The following is a 17592-nucleotide window of genomic DNA, read 5'->3' as shown; positions in this document are numbered from 1 at the left end:
AGGAATAGCTTTGTAGATGCCAGGAGTGGACATTTAAAAAAATTGGAAGAACAATATCCCTTTTAGTCAATATACCCGAGTAAGACGTAACTGTTCAAAAATATCAGATTTTGATAGTGAAGCTGAAGCACTAGATAAAATTTTTTTAGAGAAAGGTTATGAGAATGAACTTCTAAAATCAGCCAAGTCGAGAGCCAGAAGTTTGGATAGGAATAGACTTCTTAATAACACTAACAAACATCAAACTAACAGTTAGGATGTGAACAACCAAACAAGGTTCATAACCACTTATAGTGAAGGTGCTGGTATAATAAAGAAGGTAATTAATAAACATTGGGGAATACTTAAGTCTGATCCAATCTTAGGTCAAATTATAACAGATAAATCCTCTATCACCTTTAGAAAAAATAGAAACCTAAAAAACCATCTAGCTCCTAGTAAATTGAGAAAAGGGGAAAATAATGACTTGAGAATTAATGAAAATAAAAATACCCTAAGTAACTGGCTATCCATTCCAGCTGGCACCTACAAATGCAATAAGAGTAAATGTAACATGTGCTCTTTTGTCAGAAGAGGTAACAAGTTCAGTAATTCTGATGGTACAGAACAATTTGAAATCAGACACAGATGCAATTGTGAATCAACATGCTCTGTATATCTGTTAAGATGCAGATGTGATCTGATTTACATTGGACGTACCAAAAGGAAAACTAGAACAAGGTTCAATGAACATCTATACAAAATCAAAAATGGTTTCAAAAAACATAGTGTACCTAACCATTTCTTATTGGTTCATGGCAGTGACCCAAGAGGTTTAGAAGTACAAATAATAGATTGGATACCACCAAGCTATCCGAATAGATTGAGGGCCTTAAGACAATGAGAAACTGAATGGATCTACAAGTTAAAGAGTTTAAATCCTTCAGGACTCAATATTGATCTAGATGTACAGGCTTTTTTTTTTTAAATTCTTTTTTTTATTACCGGAAACAAATGTGATACAACAGAAAATCAAACATTACAATAGATATTATAGAGTTATACAGTTTGCATCAGTATTTTGCGTACATAATGATTACATTTACATTTACATTTCTGCAGGTGGCTTGTTAGAGCCAGGTGCGCAGAGCAGTCCATGAGAGAGGAAGGTTATGTATTGTCTTTATATGCTTTAATCTGTAGCATTTTGATGCAGCAGAAACCGTTCAGTAAACTTTGTATGCCACATCTGTCTCCATTTTTCAAAATATTTTAATAACATAACAATTAACAATAACAGTAACTATAATATACTAACATTGTGATAAAGGGGTGGAGTTCAATATGGAAAGGAAAGGTGGGGAGGAAAGGGGGAAGAAGAGAAAAAAAAAAAAAAAAAAAGGCGAAATCTAGAAAAGCATTTCCTCAGTCGGGTAATTGGTGATTTTAAGGGTCTCCCCTTCAGTTTCACCGGAGTTAGAGTTAAGAGAAAGCTGAGGCATCATCTCCGACTGGAGAAAGGGTTTCAAAATCTGCTGTTTCAGGTCTGTGTGGAACGTATTAATAAGAGGGCACCACTTTTTCCAGAAGGGCCTTAGTCGTCTGGTCACGTCTAATCTTACGTCATACTGTTCTATGTAAAGTTGTTTGATCAATAAGTGTTTAAATTGTGCTATTGTTGGGGGATGTTTCGAAAGCCATCTTGTCAGAATACAGTGCCTTGCCAGTATGGTGCACATCGTAAGGATCTTGTGGTGTCATTGATGTGTATCTCCCCATTTGAAGAGATATATTTCGGCCGTAGTGAATTCTATTTCAACCCCAAGGGTGATTTTTGCCCAGTATTGAAAATGTCCCCAGAAACGTCTAATAGCTGGGCAGGTATAGAAGTAGTGCAGGAAAGAGGGGGCTGGACTGCTGCATTTAATACATTGGTTGGGGCATGTGTTGTTCCATTTTGCTAATCTATTAGGAGTAATATAGTCCTTGTGTAATAGTCTAGTCTGCGCCTCTCTATAGGTTATTGCAAGAGTGGCTTGTTTTGTGCTGTCTAGACTGTCTTTCAAATCTTGTACCGATATTTCAGTATGGATGTCTGTAGCTAGTCTAGCTAGCATGTTGGTCTGTATGGTGGCCTCAGTATGTTTTATTAGTTGTGTGTAAAAATGTGTGAGGGAGAACCGACCTATTAAGAATAGTGTCTGAGCGATAGCGAAGGGTGATTTGTTCCAGAAGCTATCATGGGATGTTTGTAAAGACATCACATAGTGCCGCAGCTGAAGGTAAGCATAAAAATGCTGATTTGGAAGCTGGTATTTCGCCTTTAGCTCCTGGAAAGAGCGTATCGTGTGTAGCAATGGGTCCAGGATGTCTCCCACTGTCCTAATGCCCCGGGTTTCCCATACACGGAATGGTGCATGTTCATCACCTGCTGGGAAGTCTGCGTTCCCGCGGATAGGGATATACCTTGGGGAGGGGATGTTGATTTTTAGAAATTTGTGAATCAGCTGCCATGCCTTCAGTGGGTCACGGTATAGGGCACTGTTAGCAACTCTAGGGGGAAGAGATGACATTCCCGCATAAGGGAGATAAGCCGGTGCTAGCGGGGCGACAATCGCTTCTTCAAGCGCTATGTCAGTAAAATGTTTCGTATTCATCTGCCAATCGGTGACCAATCTGGCTAATGCTGCCCAGTTGTACATCTTGAGATTTGGCAATCCTAAGCCTCCCCCCAGGTATGGGAGGTGTAGCTTGTTCGCTGCTATTCTGGGCCTACCTCCCTTCCAGATGAATCTCGACATGGCACGCGAGAGTGTCCTCAGGTCCCGTCTGGACAGCAAAAACGGTAGCATAAGCAGTGGGTATAAGATTTTGGGTAGTATTGTCATCTTGATCAAGCCAATACGACCCGAGAGGCCTAGAGGGAGGTTAGCCCAATTCGTTAGCTGGGAAGCCAGCTCTGAACATTTACGTGATATGTTAAGATCATACATCCTGGAGGGATCTCTATGGAGCTTAATGCCAAGGTAGGTTAGCCCCTCCGAGACCTCTACGAATGGATAGCTATGGGTAGAGGACGTATGTCTATGTAGCCATAGTATCTCTGACTTTGAGGTGTTTATTTGGTATCCCGAGAAGGTACCGAAGTTCGAAATCATGTGTAGTATGTGTGGTATATGGACGGCTGGTGTGTCGACAAACAGTAGCATGTCATCGGCGTATAACGCCAGGTGCAAGGGGATCCCTCTTATCGTGATCCCTGGGAAGAGTTGCCGAAGTTTCATCGCGAGGGGTTCCAGTGCTAGGTTGAACAGCAGCGGTGAAAGGGGACAACCCTGTCTGGTGCCCCTATGTAGCTGAAAATCCGAGGAAAAGAGGCCGTTTGCGATGACCCGTGCCACCGGATGGTGGTACATTTTACCTATAACCTCCAAGAACGGACCCGTAAAACCAAACCTCCGCATAGTATCTAGGAGATGTGGCCATTCTACCCGGTCGAAGGCCTTCTCTGCATCCAAGGATAGCAGGAAGGCCTCCGGCGTGTCTTTCCTATCTTTTTCCTGCCCCTGTGCCCAATAATATTCTATCACCTGCATGACCCTGCGAAGATTCACCACCGATGAACGTTTGAAGACGAAGCCCGTTTGATCCGGGTGGACTAGGTCAGGGAGAATCACCTTCAATCTGTTAGCAAGAATCTTCATGAACAATTTGTAATCTGTATTTAACAGAGATATTGGTCTGTAAGATTCAGGCTTTGAGCGGTCCTTGCCCGGCTTGGGAATCAGCGTGATGTGCGCTGAAGTGAAGTTGTTAGAGGGGAGGGTGTCCGTCTGAATGAAGATATTGTACAATCTGGTCAGGGTGGGCGTAATCTGGGCCTGTAGTGACTTGTAAAATTCAGCCGGTAGACCGTCTGGCCCTGGTGCCTTGCCTACTGGCAAGGATCCCAGGGTGAAGGTAAGTTCCTCGAGTGTCACTGGGGCGTTTAAGCTATCAATTTGTGTCTGTGTTAGTTGGGGCGGCTGCAGCGAACGCCACAATTGCGTCTGGGCTCCCTCTGGAGCCGTGTCCTGTTGGGTATAGAGTTTTGCATAGTACTGCGCGAAGCACTGCGCTATGTCCTCTGGTTTAGTGTGTGTTAGGCCTTGCGCTCTGATTGCTGTTATGTTGGCTCTAGCTGTCTGGGGTTTCGACAAGGTAGCCAGCATCCTGCCTGCCTTCCCACCGAATCTATAGAATTTTCCTGCTGTCTTTAAGAGTCCAGCAGTCGCCTGTTGTTTCATAAAAGCCTCAAGGTCCGCTTTTGCTGTTAAGTATGTCTCATAGGTTATTTTCGTGTTAGCTTGTAGATATGTTTGGTATGTTAGGCCCAGTTGTTTTTGTAAGCTCTTTAATTTATATTGTGTTTTGTGTCTTAACTTAGAGACATATGAAATTATAGCTCCAGCAAACACTGTCTTGGCCGTCTCTCACAGGAGTTGGGTGTTGTCAGTATGCACTGCGTTATCAGTGAGAAAGTCCGTCCAAGTGTGTTGTAAATATTTGGTAAATGCCTCTGAGGTGGTCAGATAGGTCGGAAATCTAAGAATGTTTCTGTTAGTGTGCCGTCTTCGGGTCCCAAGTGACAATTCCACTGGAGCGTGATCTGAAATCAGAATATTGTGTATCTTACAGTGGTGTACCAGTGTGGTCAGTTCCCCAGCAATCATGAATAAATCAATTCTGGAGAGGGTATGTTTAGCCTTGGTCAGACAAGTATAGTCCTTCCCCTCTGGATTCATCAGCCTCCAGATGTCACAGACCCTCAGGTCCGCCTCCAGCATGTTAAAGATTTTAGTTTCAAATCTGGCCTTGTAATTTACCTTAGGGTCCCTGATATGGTGGGGTGCCAGCCAAAGTCTATCCAGAATGTGTGTGGGTGAGATATTGAAATCCCCACCAATTATTAAACTTGAGCCTATGTGGGGAGCTAGTTGCCGGGTTAATTCCGACCAGAAACCAGTAGTTCTATGGTTGGGGGCATATAAGTTAAAGAACACATATTTCACAGAATCTACCGTAGCTTGCACTATCAGGAACCGTCCGTCTTTGTCTAAATAGGTGTTGTCTATCCTAGTTGTTAACTTTTTCCCGAACATAATAATTAAACCCCGGCTGGCACTTGTATGAGATAGAAAGACTACCTGTCCCACCCAATCTCTCTGTAGTTTCTGGTGTTCTGGGTCTGTTAGGTGCGTCTCCTGTAATAAAGCTATGTCTGTGCCCAGTTTCTTAAGGTGAGTGAGTATCAGTTTCCGTTTTATGGGTGAGTGTATTCCACCCACGTTCCAGGTCACTATTTTATGCGACATTCCCAATTACAAAGGATGAGTAGAGGGGGGAGAAGAAAGAAGAAAAAAAAAAAAAAAAAAAAAAGGGGGGGGGGGGGGGGGGGGGGAGGAAAAGAGAGAGAGAGAGAGAGAGAGAGAAAGAGAGGGGAGGAGGGGCGGGAAAGGACACTGAAGGATTAAGGTAGTATCTTGACCTATTTCCATGTAACTAACATCATATGTAGTGCATTTTGTGCCTTCAACAGAAACCTTGATATACAATAAGTATTCATTAAGTTTAGCGTGTACACAACAGAACCATATATACAGTATATTCCCAACATAAGCATTAACAGTTCTAATTTTAACCAAGTGCAATTGTTCCAAACCCTTATCCCTAGGAGGAGTAGCTACTTGTGCTGAAGGGTTTGAGCCTATCTGAGTCCCTGTTTGAAGTAAGAATGGTGCCTCTTGGACAATAGGCGCATAGGGCACCTCCATGATGTACTTTTTGCTCGTGAGGCATGGGAAATTAAGGGAGGGGTTTGCTGTAATGGCAATTATAAGGGTGTAGGCGGGGGAAGCAATCTTTTAAGGGTAGGATGAGGTCAAAGTAACGTTAGGGCAGTATAAGTATCTATAGGCAAGACGCTTGTGGTGTCGTAAAGTACAATCTAGCTTGACTCTATTGCCATTCAAATGTCTGGGGTACCTTTCGGGTTTTGAGTCTTCCTGCTTAGTGTCCTGTCTACATGGTGTGCTTGTGACTATCCTCGTGCCCGCTTCAGCACAACTGTCAAGATACGCTATCCAAGCATTTAGATATGTGTAACTACTATGGCCTGTATTAATTGGATCAGCTTGATCATTACTCTGAGGCAGCTCAGCACTCCCAGGGAGGAGTGTATGCGTTAGTGACCCAGTGTCATAATCTGCTAGAAACTGTAAACAAATCAAGAACAAACAGAACAGTAATAAAACAAATGAAACATGTAAAACATAAAAAAACAAGACACATTTCAACATTACCCAAGAGGCAACGTCCCGCCTCTCTTTGAAGTCCATCAAACCTTTAGGAACTAGATAAGTTCCATTCTTGAAAAACAACATTGAGTAACAAAAAGAAAGTTCAGACATTTTTTTATCTACTATGGCCCAAAGGAGCAGAAGAGAGAGTCAAAGGGAGAGGACCTCCCATTTGGGCAGACGATCTTCAGGTTGGGGGGTGCTGATTTTCTGTTGCCAGGTAACTTTTCACCGCCTGTGGTGAGTGGAAGAATTTAACACCATATGGTGTTTGTAGACGAAGTTTTGCAGGGAAGAGGAGTGCCACTTGACGTCCCTGTTTGTGGAGTTGGGAGCAGAGCGGTGCGAATTCCTTCCTTTGTCTAGAGACCTCCAGTGAGAAGTCCTGAAACAGAAGTAGCTTCGAGCCCTCATATATCAGTTCCTTGTGCGATCTATAGGCTCTCAGAATTTTCAATTTTTCCTGGAAATTCAGACATTTAAATATCACCTGTCTAGGTTTAGTTCCCATCTGTTCCAAGGTCTTTTCAGGACCTATTCAGTGTGCACGTTCTACATCAATGGGTAGGATGTCATCATGGATACCCAGTAGTCTGGGGAGTTTCAGTGCCGTAAACTCAAGCAGGTCTTTGCCTTTGATTGATTCTGGCACTCCTACAATCCGCAAATTATTGCGGCGACTCCTGTTCTCCAGGTCATCTATGCGTTCTTGTAGTAGTTGAGTTTTCTTCACTAATTGTTTGACTGTAGTATCCGAGGCAAATTGCCTGTCCTCTACATCTGAGATGCGGGTTTCGGCTGCGTTTAAGCGTGTGGAGAACTGCCGCACCTCGCTCGTTAGCGTGTCTACCCCTGCTTGTAAGGAATCCATTCTAGGGAGAAAGAATGATTTTAACTCGTGTAGGAGAGCAGAATGTGAAACTGAATCTGAGATCGCTATTGGGTCAGGTACAGCTGGGCCCTCAGCATGGGGGTCAGATAAATGTTTCAGTCTCTTTTCGCTGGTCTTTGATCTGTGAGACATATCTGGTTTGGCAGAGGGAGACAGCTTGTGGAAGTATTTATCTACTTTCATTAGAGTGGGGTATGAAATCTTCTGGGTGCAGGGCAAACAAATTATATGGGAAAGTACTCAGATGTTGCAGTCGTTGTCACCTGCAGACAGTACAAACGGGTGCCTTGTAGGTAAGGTGGCGGGCAGAGGTGCACGCTCAGAGTCTCTCTGTAGTTATGTATATTCCTATCTTGATGATTCAGATAGTATAACCTGTCTCGCTGTGATCATTCATAAATGGTGGAGGCACAGTCCGAAACAGCGCAAACACAGGTGTACCAGCAATCGTGATGTTATGTACCAGGGGGGCCTTGTGGGCATAAAATGTGTAGGTTTTTAACTAGGATCTAGGTAACACTTTTCCCGCTCTAGGACAGCGTGGTGCAGCCAGGATTCAGTGCCACTAAAAGTGAAAGTCATACAAAAGATATGTGTTGCTGCACAGCATTTTTCCCCAATAATAGCCTCTGTAATCCTCTTTCTCAGAAGGGGTTAATCGGTTGTCTGTAAAGTTATGTTAAACTGGATTGACCCTTCAATATTGCATTTCCCTCTGCTATGCTTCTCCCCAGCTTCTGTAGTCTGTCTCTATGCCAGTACCAAGCCCAGTCTTTCCGGTTACTTTCCGGTTACTTACAGCTGCCCGTGATTAGCGATATGCAGAGGCGTGCGATCAGTGTTCACTTTGCTTGTTCAGCTTTTGTGGGTCGAGGTCCCTCACCTCTCTTTTTCACTGCCAGGGACGGGTAGGATCCAAGATGGCGCCGGCGGTAAAACACCGTTCCAACAGGTATTGCCCTCCGGTTCCCGGAGCTGATAGTAAATGCTCCGCGCACTTAAATTGACAACTGGCACTACGGAACTTTAGCCCAGTAAGTCTATCATGCGGGGCCCAGCAGAAATAAAGTAAATCGTTCGATATAAATGTTCCGACCAGCGGAGCTCAATCTGAGTGCGTCTGCTTTGCTGGCCCGCCCACCGGAAGTCTTGTACAGGCTTTTTTATGATTAAATGTATCTTTCATGATGTAGTCTAATACCTCCATAAGTGTCTCTCTTTAGCTATATATCAGATTTTATTTTAACATCAGATTTCACTAATTCCCCCCTCTATCTAATTTTAAATTTAACTTTCAGGTTTTACATTTGCATATTTGTTTATTGGTATAGTTGTATATGTATATATTTGTGTAATAGGATATATAATAATAATAATAATATTATTACCTATATAAAAAATGCTTGAATTTACCTATATATATCTCTTATCGTTTCAGGAATCACATCAATGTATAGTAGCTTACAAATATTTTATCTTTTGTATTTTTTATATATTATGTTTTTTAAATATATTTAGATTATATGTTTTCATATTGTTGTATAAAGGATTATTTTTTAGACATTGGCATGTATTGGTTCTATAACAACTAAAAAATTGGTTGTAAATATGAAAGGATCTGTCTCTCTAAAATTTTGTAATTTAAAATGTAGTATTTTAAATTTTGTATTTTAATGGTTCTGTTAATGTTCGCAGATTGCGCATATAAGCACTGTTGAGCATAATCAATTGTTATCTTGTTTTTAATGCGTAGTTTAGAATGTGAGCCTTAAGTTTACGAATTGTTTAGTGACTTTTGCTGTTAGAATTGTTAAATCGCTGTTTACAAGGGTGTGTACTTACAATGCATCCGGATTGGTAGTTACCAATAACCAATCAGGTGGAAGCACCGGTCTTAAATAGAAACACTTCATTCAGCTTATCATCTTGCTCTTGAGAAAGCCTGAGCGTACACCAGGGGAAACGCGTCAAGCTACTTACATTTTCTAAGAAGGGATCGGAATAAAGACTCGCACCGTGACCCAAGCTGTGTGCAGCTCTCAGACGGAACAGTGAGACGTACAAGACGGCTGTGGTCTTCCTTGGTTCCGGATAAAGAATTGTTCACATCATAGATTGTGAAAGGCTATTTTAAACCTACCGTTTGTAAGTAGGATTTGTACCGTGTCTTGTATATGTGCTAATAAATCTGCTACCTTGAATCTCGGTTCTTCTGCGCTGTTCTTACTTCACAGCTTTTTTGCTTTCTTTTTGTATTGAGGCAAGCTAAATAATGTGCTGGTACTGGATCGGAGGTTATAGGAGGTGGGAATAGCTGGGGAGAGCATTCTGCTCAGGTAGGGTGGGAGCTTTCCAGAAACGCACTTAAACACAAGGCAGGAAAGATGGAGGGTGCCTCTGGATTCCAGCGTCAGCCAGTTTAGTTCTTTTAGCATCTCACAATGGTGGGTCTTATAGTTACATTGTAGCACAAAGCGACAGAACGAGTTATACAATGTATTAAGTTTATTAAGGTGAGTTTGCGGTGCAGGTGCGTATACTACGTCCCCATGATCCATGATAGGCATCAGAATTTGCTGTACAATCTTTTCCTTTACTGTAGGGCTGAGGCAAGATTTGTTTCTGTACAGGGCACCTAATTTTGGATAAAGTTTAGATGCAAGTTTTTCTATGTGGAGGCCAAAAGATAGATTAGGGTCTAAGAACATACCCAAGTATTTGAAAGAGTGGACTGCGGTTAGCGTGCAATTGGATTTTGTTTTGATACGTAGATGGGAATTTTGTAATTTGTGTAATTAAGGCCCAGTTCCAAAGATCATTGTGACAGTTTTGTCAGTGTTTAGGAAGAGTTTGTTTTTTGAGATCCACTTTTCTACCTCTGTGAACTGGTCTTACCTCTGTGAACTGGTCTTGGAGCACTGCCTCAAACTGCGGCAGATCAGATTTGTTTGCATAGATTACCGTGTTGTCTGCGTACATGTGTACAGTTGAGGATTTGCAGACATAAGGCAAATCATTTATAAATAATGTGAATAGTAGAGGGCTGAGAATGGAACCTTGGGGAACACCACACGTGACTGGGAGAGGGAGGGAGTCACTGTTAGAAACAGAGACATATTGTGATCGATCCGATACATATGATCTAAACCAGGTTAACGGACGTTCAGCAAAACCAGAGTTTTTTAGTTTGAGCAGTAGTATGTCATGGTTCACTGTGTCAAATTACACCTACTCTAATCCGCCTAATAAAATAAAAAGCCCCCCAAAATAAAAAAAATTCCATACCCTATACTAAATTACAAATAGCCCTTAAAAGGAATTAAGGTAGGAATTAAGGTAGGAAAAATCTTATTGGCTGATGCAATCAGCCAATAGGATTTAACTTCAATCCTATTGGCTGATTGGATCAGCTAATAGGATTTTTCCTACCTTAATTCCGATAGAATCCTATCAGCCAATCGTAATTCAAGGGACACCATCTTGGATGACGTCATTTAAAGGAACCTAAATTCTTCGCTTGGACTCGCTTGGACGTTTGAAGAGGATGCTCCGCGTCGGCTGGATTGAAGATGGACCTGCTCCACTCCCGATGGATGAAGATAGAAGATGCCATCTGGATGAAAACTTCTGCCGCTTGGAGGACCTCTTCTGCCCGGATCGGATGAAGACTTCTGACCTTTTGGAAATCCACTTGTGCCCGGCTGGGTGAAGATGTCTCATGGTAGGGTGATCTTCAAGGGGTTGGTGTTAGGTTGTTTTTAAGGGGGAATTGGGTGGGTTTTAGAGTAGGGTTGGGTGTGTGGGTGGTAGGTTTTAATGTTGGGGGTATTGTATTTTTTTTTACAGGTAAAAGAGCTGATTACTTTGGGGCAATGCCCCGCAAAAGGCCCTTTTAAGGGCTATTTGTAATTTAGTATAGGGTAGGGAATTTTTTTATTTTGGGGGGCTTTTTTATTTTATTAGGGGGATTAGAGTAGGTGTAATTAGTTTAAAATTCTTGTAATTATTTTTTTATTTTCTGTAATTTAGTGGGGGGTTTTCGTACTTTAGTTTATTTAATTTAATTGTAGTTAATTTTAGTTAGTTTAGGTAATTAATTTAATTATAGTGTAGTGTTAGGTGTAATTGTAACTTAGGTTAGGATTTATTTTACGGTAAATTTGTATTTATTTTAACTAGGTAGCTATTAAATAGTTAATAACTATTTAATAACTATTGTACCTATTTAAAATAAATACAAAGTTGCCTGTAAAATAAAAATAAATCCTAAGCTAGCTACAATGTAACTATTAGTTATATTGTAGCTATCTTAGGGTTTATTTTATAGGTAAGTATTTAGTTTTAAATAGGAATAATTTATTTAATTGTAGTTATTTTATTTTGATTTATTTAAATTATATTTCAATTAGGGGGATGTTAGGGTTAGGGTTAGACTTAGGTTTAGGGGTTAATAACTTTATTATAGTGGTGGCGACGTTAGCAGCAGCAGATTAGGGGTTAATAAGTGTAGGTAGGTTGTGGCGACATGGGGGGGGCAGATTAGGGGTTAATAAATATAATGTAGGGTTCAGTGATGTTGGGGGCAGCAGTTTAGGGGTTCATAGGGATAATGTAGGTGGCGGCGGTGTCCGGAGCGGCAGAGTAGGGGTTAATAATTATAATGTAGGTGGCGACGATGTTGGGACGGCAGATTAAGGGTTAATAAATGTAAGATTAGGGTTGTTTAGCCTCGGGGTTCATGTTAGGGTGTTAGGAGTAGACATAAAATTCCTTTCCCCATAGGAATCAATGGGGCTGCGTTAGGAGCTGAACGCTGCTTTTTTGCAGGTGTTAGGTTTTTTATCAGCTGAATCTGCCCCATTAATTCCTATGGGGAAATCGTGCACGAGCATGTTTAGCCAGCTTACCGCTACCGTAAGCAACGCTGGTAGTGAGGTGAGATATGGAGCTAAATTTTGCTCTACGCTCACCTTTTTGCGGCTAACGCCGGGTTTAAAAAAACCCCGTAATACCAGCATTGTTTTAAGGGAGCATTAAAAAAAATGCTCGTTAGCAACGCACCCCTGTTACCGCAAAACTCGTAATCTCGCCGATGTGTTTAGAAACCAAAGTGGTGTATGAGATTATTTGCATATTTCACCCTCCTATTTCCATAGTGATACGTTTTTTTAACTGTTTTACAAGTTTATTAATTATGTACTTTCTGCTCTCCTGCTGTCACATGGTGCACTATCGATATTGCGGGACCGTGCTAAAATTAGTGAGCAAATGGATATTACAAATCCATGGTAAAACAGAATAATCAGAAAAGGTTTTGTGTGTCAACATACCTTAAGCACGACCTATACTTTCAATGGATATCAAAACCGCTCTAAACATTGTTCATATTACAAATTTAAAGTTTTGGGTTGCGCTCTCACACAACCGAAAATAGTGCTAGAAATATAAACACAACTTGAGACCTGAAGTAAAGTGTTTTTAATAGAAATATTTGGAATACCATGTTCTTCACTTAGAAGAAAATGTTTTTTATTTTTAAATATATATTTCTATATACTGTATATATCTAAATATACAGTGTGTGTATATATATATATATATATATACCCTCTGTATATTCATATAGATATATAGCTATAGATATTTATTTTATAAAGATATGAATATAAATATATGAGTATTTGTCTCGTACACTAACTTTTTACTTTCAACTTTTAATACCAGAGCAAATATTTGAGTGCTATTGATATACGTTGAGTGTGCTAACATTTTGACACTCCACTTGTAATCTAGCCCATAAGTGGGTTATGGTGGAAGTATCATAGGTGCTGTAGCAGTATTTGCAAGATTTTCAGGTCATGGATGCTTTTCCCTTTGGTCCTAGAGGGATATTATTGCAGTGGGGGATCAGGGTGGGTGGTCCCTTAAGTGCTAGGGGTTTGGTATTTGGAAAGATCACAAAAGAGGAGGTCTTATGAGTACTACTGGAATCTTTCAGGGGAGTTTACTTGCTGCTTAGGGTGATAGTGCTGGGGCATCTTCAGTTACTTGGGTATTTTGTGGGTCTCCAAGGTGCTAGGTGGGTTCTTGCATGGGTTACTTGTGGGGAGAATGATATAGGTGTTGTAGGTCCCTTAGGGTTCTCATAATAGAATCTTGGGCTCATCGGAGGGGATTTATTAGTAACAGGAGTCCCTTAGGAGTGACTATTATCAGTTAAAGGAACCCTCTTATTGCAAAAACATATTTTTCATATAGATTAATGACTTATGTGGGATTTTGTTTAGGGGGTTACTTAAAAATAAATGCCCCTTATTGGTATTTTTTATTTAAACATATGAGGTAATGAAATTGATTGCCGCCTTTTTGACTGCATAGTGTGCCCAGGTAGGCACAAAATTGCACAAGCACTACCTTAATTCTTAGGTGGTGCTGTTTATTTCACATTCAGTATTGCTACAAAATCGTTTCAGCTCCATTTTTATGTTTCATATTGCATGACTTCATCATAAAACAAATGCCTTTTACCACAGCAGCATTTTTTAATGCCTGCATCAACTCATCACTGACATCTACATGCTTCTGCCATCCACATTTACCCTCTACACACACCTCACTTCTCCGTCACATAACTCTCTAATCTCTCACTCAACTGCTTACTGTGCTGTGAACCAAATTCCAACCGTCCCTCACCACACCTAAAACAGTGGACTTCAGTTAGTAATTAATATCGCTCCATTCTGTGGCTCTACTAACACTGAATATAGACTTTCCTCTTTACTCTTTTGTGTACCATTTCTTCCTGGCAATCAAGTAAGTCACCTAAGTACACTTTATACAACCCAGTCACATACAGCATTTCCTTAAAGGGACAGTAAAGTCAAAATTAAACTTTCATGATTCAGATAGGGTGTGCAAATTTAAACAACTTTCCAATTGACTTTTATAATTATATTTGCTTTGTTCCCTTGGTGGTATTTTTGAAAAGCTAAACCTAGTTAGGCTCAAACTGATTTCTAAAACCGTTGAAAACCGCCTCTTAGCTCAGAGCATTTTGAAAGTTTTTCACAGTAAGACAGTAATAGTTGATGTGTGTCATATAGATAACATTGTGCTCACTCCCATGGAGTTATTTAGGAGTCTGCACTGATTGGTTAAACTGTATGTCTGTCAAAAGCACTGAGATAAGGAGGCAGTCTGCAGAGGCTTTGATACAAGGCAATCACATAGGTAAAACATATATTAGTATAACTCTGTTGGTTATGCAAAACTGGGTAATGGGTAATAAAGGGATTAGCTATCTTTTTAAACAATAAACATTCTGGTGTAGACTGTCACTTTAAGTAACCATATAACTGCCAAACAGCTCAAATTATTCATCTCCTTTTCCATTGTTATACTTTTTAGTGGTGACACGCTCTAACTGAACCCACTCAAATTGCCATGCAGTTTTTTTTGTCAGCTCTATAGTCACACAAAGTGTTATATTCCCTTGCTTTGGAACCTCTCTGAGAGTTATATCTCCACATAAAGGACCTCTGTCCCTATAGCCTCACTGACATCCACAAACCACATGAGACTAGTGCTTCTGATCCTGTATTTGCTGTGTTAGTCATATGCACACACCTTTTATTATTATTATCATTATTATTATTATCATTATTATTATTATTATCATTATTATTATTATCCCCTTTTTTGAGCATTGGTATTCAGACTTGTTGTGTTGCTGCTTAAGGCTGTTTCTGTGTTTAGACTTTGGCTTGCCTCAGATTCTAATTATTGTTGTATTTTTTATTTCAGACTGTCTACTGCGTATGACCTGGACTATCCCTGCTAGTTTGCTTGGTATTCCATCGTGACCTACTACCACCATCTTCAGATACCACACCTAACTACATTGTAAATTCTGAAATTGTGGGTCACATTCAAGCTCTGATCTTGAGTTTGGGTCAGTTTATTTTTTCAGTGCCAGCTTGTGGGTCCTATATCAGCACTAACAATAAATGCAGACTTTTGCCATGGCTATTATATTTTAGTTTTTTTTATAAAGTAAAGCAGTGTTTTACTTTGCAGTTATCTAACATTTTAGGGTTTGTGCATCACATTGTTTGTTCAAAAACACTTTTTAACGTGAATTCTAAAATATCTTGTTTCATGACTATCACATATTATTTCATATGTTTATTTAATGATTTTACTAGACAACAGAATCCCATTAAGAAATGCCAGGTTTACATCACTGGTGTATTTAGTCACACAATACTAAGGTACAGCTTTTCAACTCACATTTTCCTATTGATGTTTATGCAATTTCATGCAATCCAATAAAGAGCCTCACTGGGGGCCTGATATTTAAAACCTCCCCGCTCAAGTCAGATGATCGAAGACATCTCGTCAGTACAGCGAAATTTTTTATTTCATGATTTAGATAGAGCATGCAATTTTAAATAACTTTCTAATTTTCTCCTATTATCAATATTTCTTCATTCTCTTGCTATCTTTATTTGAAAACAGGATTGTAAAGCTTAGGAGCCGGACCATTTTTGTTTCAGCACACTGGATAGCGCTTGCATATTGGTGACTACATTTAGCTACCAATCAACAAGCTCTACCCATGTGCTGAACCAAAAATGGGCCGGCTCCTACGGTTTTTAATATCAGGCCCTGGGAGATAATTCCCCTAGACAGTTGCCTTGATTGCTTAATGAGAAATCCATTCCTTTATACTGACTTTTGGCAGCTGGTGTAGGTGTTAATTGGACTTCATGACTCTAATACTGTCAGTGAACAGCATTATTAGGATGTTTCAAAAGATAAGTTTTCCCAGAAATATGTGCAGAAAAGCAGTTGCCACTTCTAATGATCTTATTGCTGGCTGGATCAAACCACAACAATTTGGCTGTTGCTTCTCTTCTAATAAGTTCTCTCTAACCCAATCATTCTGCACTATATTAAAGTCCCAAGATAGCTTTCTTGGCTATCTTTAACACCAGATATGTCACTTGCCTTGTGTGTATGAGGTTAGTAACATTTTTTAATATACACTTGATAGCCACATAGGGGATACAGCCTCATTCAATCAGAATATTTATAAAGGGTGTTTAATTATTGAAGTGGGAATATTTATAACATGAATAATTTAGGTTGTAAAAAGGTGCAGGATATAAGCTCTGCAGGATGTCAGAAGTAATGATCAGATTTGTATCCTTGTGCTATGACATTACCGTGATCATATTTTTCTTATTAACAATGTGTGGAAGCATTAGAATGTGACATCAGCTCATGTCTGCTGTCCCAACACACAGACCCGCTGTTAAACATCAGAACACAATTTGATTGTCTGCCTTTTTATTCTTAGAATATTGATAACAAGTTTTTACAATTTGCATATCTGTTGATGCCACAGAAGGATATTTAATATAAAAATAGGTTTTTCCCTTTTTTAATCCGTATTTAAGAAAATATTTTTATATATAAGTAATCATATCTAACAGATTGATCAATACATTTGAGAGATGATCAGCAAAGCATTTGGAATCTAAATATATTTATTAGTAAATAAATCTTTGAGTTTTGATATATATATATATATATATATATATATATATATATATATATATATATATATATATATATTAAACTGCATTAGTTCATACCTTAAACAAATAATGAGACGAAGGAGAGTGTTATTGTAAAAAGCTGAAACATTTCAATAAACCAGTTGTTATTTGATATTAATTTATTGCACTGTTGATAAATATAATCTATTTTGCATTTAAGAATGATCTGATATTAGAAACTCTGTATAGAAACTGGTTACATTTAATGAGATCAAGATTTGTAAAGTTATTTAAGGGTAATGCTCTACAAATGGGCCAGCTCCTAAGCATACAATCCTGTTTTTTCAACAAAATATACCAAGAGAATGAAGAAAAATTGATGATAGAAGAAAATTAGAAAGTTGTTTAAAATCACATACTCTATCTGAATCCTAAAAGAAAAAATTGGGTTTCATATCCCTTTAACTATTCAATTAACATATTAGTGATTTTAATGGGACAGATCCACTTGAAGTGTTAGATATGACAAATGAAAATTGATTGTAAATTTCTTTAGCCGGGGTAATCACATAGGAAGGGATTTGTATAATCAGATTTTTCATTTATTAGTTTGATTTTACTGCTTTGTAGAACCCCATTTAATATAGGACAGGTGGATGAGGGTCCTAAAAATGGAACAAAACAGTATCCACTGCTGTAATTTAATACTGTACAAACAATAACTTGTGCATCCCACCCCTTACACTTGTGCAACCAAGAGCATTGCTTGTCAACCATTCCAGAGGGATCCGTGTGCTTTAACTTGTAGTTGTTGGCTCAC

At 39.5% G+C, this 17592-nt stretch overlaps 1 long non-coding RNA gene across 1 annotated transcript in view; it reads left to right on the top strand.

Moving 5' to 3' along the window:
* Window positions 1-15233, top strand: part of LOC128652121 (uncharacterized) — a 48629-nt gene extending 33396 nt beyond the window's left edge. Inside the window, exon 2 of the long non-coding RNA XR_008401274.1 lies at window positions 15013-15233. This is a non-coding gene — a long non-coding RNA (uncharacterized LOC128652121). The remainder of the gene's footprint in view (window positions 1-15012) is intronic.
* The last annotated feature ends 2359 nt before the right edge of the window (window positions 15234-17592 follow it).

Source organism: Bombina bombina, chromosome 1 (genome assembly GCF_027579735.1).
Source record: "Bombina bombina isolate aBomBom1 chromosome 1, aBomBom1.pri, whole genome shotgun sequence".
NCBI classification, from domain to species: Eukaryota; Metazoa; Chordata; class Amphibia; order Anura; family Bombinatoridae; genus Bombina; species Bombina bombina.
Note: the sequence above shows the minus strand (reverse complement) of the source record. Positions and strands in the feature narration are given on the sequence as shown.